Consider the following 6,000-nt stretch of genomic DNA (forward strand, 5'->3'; position numbering starts at 1 on the left):
CAAAGGCAGGGAGAGAAGCAGGCTCCCCACTGAGCAAGGAGCCTGATGTGGGACTGGATCTCAGGACCCTGGGATCACCACCTGAGCCGAAGGCAGCGGATTAACCGATTAACCGATTAACCAACTGAGCCACCCAGGCATCCCTAAAGCATGGTTTTTAGTGTAAGAACAATCTACTGGATAATGTAACAGAATGGTTGGCCAGACTAGAGAACATAAGAATTTATAAGATAGAAGCCATCCAGCAGTTGGATTGATCTCTCATTTTATATGGAGAAAAATATCAGTTTGGAATCCCATCTTACATGATATAACAAAATAAATTCCAGTTGGATTTTAATAATATGTGGGGGGGGGAATCGCACAGTGAAAATCTAATGGAGGTTTTTTCCAACAAATATTGCATAACTTCTGTATGGGAAAAGACACTGAACTTCAAGATAGTAGGGGGAACAAACCATCAAGGTAAAGACTGATGAATTAGGCTGTACAAAGAGCTGAGTCTTCTCTTTTTTAAAGATTTTATTTATGAGAGAAAGCATGAGTGGGGGGAGGAGCAGAAGGAGAGGGAGAAGACTCCTTGCTGAGCAGGGAAACCCAATGTGGAGCTCAATCCCAGGACCCTGGGATCATAAGCAGAGCCAAAGGCAGATGCTTAACTGACTGAGCCACCCAGGCACCTCGGAGCTGAATATTTTATATGTCCAAAAAGGGCGTAGGCAAAATTGAAGTTAATATGCATTAGAGAAGTATATTTGCAACAAAAATGATAGCCGACTGGTTAACCCTCAATGAATGAAGATATTAACAACATAATGTGAAATTAACATGAAAAGCCAACAAATAAAAATGGGCATAGAATATAAAAAAAAATTTTTTTGTAGAAGAAATATCAAAGGCCAAAAAATCCCACGAAAGCACATTCACCCAACAATGTTACTTAAAATACTGGGACACCTCCTTTTGTCTGTCAAATCAGCAAAGATCTTAAAACTATGGTTCCCTAAGTCTGAGGACAGTTCAGGGCAATGAGCGACTCCATCCACCACTGTTGGGATGTAAATAGCAATGACTTTCTGGAGAATGACTGTGTAGCCTGAGTCCAAAGCCTGAAAATATGCCCATATATTGATCCATCACTGACATTTCTAGGAATTTAGCCCCTGGAAATAATCAGGGAAGTGGGTAAATCTGAAAGGATTTTCATGGGACCATTTTTTTAATTATAAAAAAAGGAAGGAAAAAAGGAAGGAAGGAAAGAAGGAAGGGACAAATGCAGAAACAACGTTTCAGGAAGTGTTAAGAATACTCAAAAGATTAAAAGGTTTCTTGATAAATGTGGATTTTGCTGGCTTAAACAGAATCAGATGAGCTGCTTTATCATAGGAATTTTCATTAATATGCTAGATTCCATGATAACTATACAAAAAGGAATCTCCAATGCATTTTTTTTTTAAGATTTTATTTATTTATTTGACAGAGATCACAAGTAGGCAGAGAGGCAGGCAGAGAGAGGGGAAGGGAAGCAGTCTCCCTGCTGAGCAGAGAGCCGGACTCGGGGCTCCATCCCAGGACCCTGGGATCATGACCTGAGCCGAAGGCAGAGGCTTTAACCCACTGAGCCACCCAGGTGTCCCTCCAATACATTATTTTCTGAAGAAAGACCTGATGTCTAATAGAGAAGTCAGGTCACAGGTGAGCAGTCGAAGGGAACAGAGCTGCTCGTTCCAGGTTAATAGAAGTTGTTTACAAGTTGATGGGCAGGATGTAAATTGCATATGCAAATTTTATATAATTAGAAATACATGAAATTATTCCCAGGAAACAAATCAAGCAGGTAATATAACTAAATAGAGGTTGTCTTTGAAAATTGGGTGAATTTTTCCTTTTAATTTTTCTCTTGCTATATGTTATACATTTTCTACAATGAGCAGGCATTAGCAGGTTTCTTTTTTTCAGATTTTATTTATTTATTTGACAGAGAGAGACCCTGCAAGAGAGGAAACACAAGCAGGGGGAGTGGGAGAGGGCCAAGCAGGCTTCCCGCTGAGCAGGGAGCCCAATGAGGGCCTCAATCCTGGGACCCTGAGATCATGACCTGAGCCAAAGAGCAGACGCTCACGACTGAGCCACCCACGCACTCCACATTAGCAGGGATTTTAAACATTTTAAATCATGAAATATAGCGCACCTACAGAAAGACAAAAGTGAACACCCAGGCATCAGAGTGATGAGGTTGGGATACGGGAGCCCAGAAGGCTGTGGGATGCCAGACAAGTTCCCTGATTTACCTGGAGTAGGAGGCAGGAGGGAATTAGGGAGGGGAGCCATCTGAGCCATGGTTTGGAAGGATGACGAAGGTCTGTTGTACAGTCATGAAAGCACATACTCTATTGACAGGTTTTCATTCTGATGAGGAAGTCTGAATTATATAAATAATCCCCCAAAGGATGATGATGATGAAGAAGATAATACCTAACTAAGAATTACTGACCATGCATCCCAGGTCTAGCCTTGGGCGGCATGATGCTGGGGACACAGTGGTTCCTGAGATAGCCGTGCCCACCAGCATAAGGTCCCCCAATCCAGTCCAGGAGGCAGACATTATAGATCATTACTGATTTTAATTTGTTATGATGTCTTGGGGAAGAAGTTTCCGGAATCCTAGGAGCCTATGACAGGGCAACCTGCTCTAGTCTGTGATGGGAGGTCAAGATAGACTTCCCTGATGAGAAGCAATCAGCAAATCACCTCCAAAGCAGAAAAGGTAGGAGAAATGTTCCTGCAAAGACACAGCCTATGCAAGAGCCTGGCACCAAGGGAGCCTGGGAAAGAGGAGTGGGGAAAGGGTGATGGTTACTTTTCTCGTGTCAAGCTGACTGGGATACATTGTTTCTGGGTGTGTCTGTGAGGGTGTTTCCAAGCAAGATTATCATGTGAATCTGCAGACTGGTTAAAAAGCTGACTGTCCTCCCCAGTGCAGAAGGTATCATGCAAAGGGTCTGAGTGGAGCCAAGTGGCTGAGGAAGGAATGATTTGAGTTCCGCCTGGCTCGGCGCTGGAACATTGGTCTTCTGCGCTCAGAATGGGACTTACACCATCGGTTGCCCTGGTTCTTGGACCAGGACTCAAACCACTGCCTTTGTGGGCCTCCAGCTTGCAGACAGCAGAATATGGGACTTCTCAGCTTCTGTCATGGTGTGCTAATTCCTTATAATAAATCTCTTTCTCTCACTCTATATGTCCTATTGGTTCTGTTTCTCTGGAGAACCCTGACTAATACACTGTTAAAGGGCAGTGGAGGGACACCTGGGTGGCTCAGTTGGTTGAGTGTCTGCCTTCAGCTCAGGTCGTGATTCCAGGGTCCTGGGATTGAGCCCGGTGTTGTCCGGGCTCCCTACTCAGCAGGGAATCTGCCTCTTCCTCTCCCTCTGATCTTCCTCCTCCCCCTTCATGTGCTCATTCTCTCTTTCTCTCAAATAAATAAATAATTTTTTTATCTTTTTTTTTCTTTTTATATTTTTTAAATAATTTTTTTAAAGTCTTTTAAAGAAAAACTTAGGGGTGCTTGGATGGCTCAGTTGGTTAAGCGTCTGCATTCGGCACAGGTCATGATTCCAGAGTCCTGAGACTGGGCCCTGCTCAGCTCCCTGCCTGGCGGGGAGCCTGCTTCTCCCTCTCCCCTCTGCTCCTGCTCTCTCAAATAAATAAATAAAATCTTTTAAAAATTTAAACAGGCGGGAACCTGGGTGACTCAGTGGGTTTCAGCCTCTGCTTTCGGCTCGGGTCATGATCCCAGGGTCCTGGGATCGAGTCCCGTATCGGGCTCTCTGCTCAACAGGGAGCCTGCTTCCTCCTCTCTCTCTGCCTGCCTCTCTGCCTACTTGTGGTCTCTGTCTGTCAAATAAATAAATAAAATCTTAAAAAAAAAAATTAAACAGGCTTTATGCCCAACATGGGGCTCAAACTCACAACCCTGAACTCAAGAGTCAAATTCTCTTCCAACTGAGCCAGACAGGCCCCTCACTGAGTTCAAATCTTGACTCAGGTACTTACCAGCTGCGTGATCTTGGACAAGTAATCCCATGTCTCTCCTCATTGGCATGATAGTAACAACTTCTACCTGCATCAGTCAGATTGGGCTAGGTTATGCTGCAGTAACAAATGAGCCCTAGACCTTAGTAGACTAACTCCTCAAATTTCATTTCTTGCTTATACTAACAGCCAGATGCCCTCCACGCCACAGCTCAGCGATCCAGCTAGCTTCCAGCATGTGGCACCTTTGTGCTTGCATGGCTCCCAGTGTGGCTTAGGTAGGGGATGGAAGCAGAGAACATCTTGTACTCACTTTTATTTTATTTTATTTTATTTTTTTTAAAGATTTTTATTTATTTATTTGTCAGAGAGAGTGAGCACAGGCAGACAGAGAGGCAGGCAGAGGCAGAGGGAGAAGCAGGCTCCCTGCTGAGCAAGGAGCCCGATGTGGGACTCGATCCCAGGACGCTGGGATCATGACCTGAGCCGAAGGCAGCCGCTTAACCAACTGAGCCACCCAGGCGTCCCTTGTACTCACTTTTAAATGCTACATTATGGGGCACCTGGGCGGCCCAGTTGGTTAAGCAACTGCCTTCAGCTCAGGTCATGACCCCGGAGTCCTGGGACTGAGTCCCACATCGGGCTCCCAGCCCCAAGGGGAGTCTGCTTGTCCATCTGAACTCCCTTCTCATGCTCTCTCGCACTCTCTCTCAAATATAAATAAAATCTTAAAAATAAATAAATAAATGCTACATTTAAAAATGATGCTGTGGGAGTACCTGGTCCGCTCAATCAGGTAAGCCTCTTCCTTGGGTTCAGGCCATGATCTCCAGGTCCTTCTCAGCGGGGAGTCTGCTTCTCCCTCTCCCCCACCCCCAGCTTGTTCTTTCTTAAATAAATAAATAAAATCTTTTTTTAAAAAAAAGTCACACTCTCACCAGCAACTGGCTGGCTTACTCTGTCAAGCATACAACGCTTGATCTCTGGTTCATGAGTACAAGCTCCACATTGGGCATAAAGATTACTTTTAAAAAAAATAAAATAAGGGGCACCCAGCTGGCTCAGTTGGTGTGGCATGCAACTCTTGATCTTGGGGTTGAAGTTTGAGCCCCACAATGGGTGCAGAGATTACTTAAAAATAAAAATCTTTTAAAAAGTAAATAATAAAACAAAATAAAAAATAAATAAAAGGGACACTCCCAATATTTCTGTTCACATTTTATTGGCCCAGTCACATAACCATGCCGGAGTTCAAAGGAATCCGGAAGATGGTGGGGGGACTTCAGTAACGCTTGCTGTACTCTCTCATCAATGGTGCTGAAATTCAATGAGAAAATCCACACAAAACCTTTTCCTTCATTCAACAAATATTCACAGAGTACCTAAGATATGTCAGGCACTGTTCCAGGAAGTAGGTACACAGCAGTGAACAAGACACAACAATCCCTTGAGCAGCTCATATTCTAGTGGGGGAGGAAAACAAGGAACTGGATAAATAAGTAAACTATACACTATGGTACAGGTGATAAATCATAAAGGCAGTGTGGGGGTGGGGTGGGGAGTGTGGGGGTGAAATCAGAGATCTGAAAGGATCTTCCAGAGACCACTAGATGTGCAGACTTGAGGCACTAAGAGGTGAGGCACTAAGGCGTGGCTAGGGAGGGCCTGGGTAATGGGGCAGCAGCCCTCAGGGGCACCTGGAGATGGGCTGTTTGGATATTGCTGCATTCCCAGAGTCTCCTTGTCTGTGTTCAGCTGGGAACATCCAGTAGGGTTTCTTCTCACTTTTTTTTTTAAATTTTTTTAAAGATTATTTATTTATTTGACAGACAGAGGTCACAAGTAGGCAGAGAGGCGGAAGCAGGCTCCCTGCTGAGCAGAGAGCTGACGCGGGGCTCGATCCCAGGACCCTGGGATCATGACCTGAGCCAAAGGCAGAGGCTTTAACCCAGAGCCACCCAGGCG

Source organism: Martes martes, assembly GCF_963455335.1.
Source record: "Martes martes genome assembly, chromosome: 17".
In the NCBI taxonomy this organism is placed as follows: domain Eukaryota; kingdom Metazoa; phylum Chordata; class Mammalia; order Carnivora; family Mustelidae; genus Martes; species Martes martes.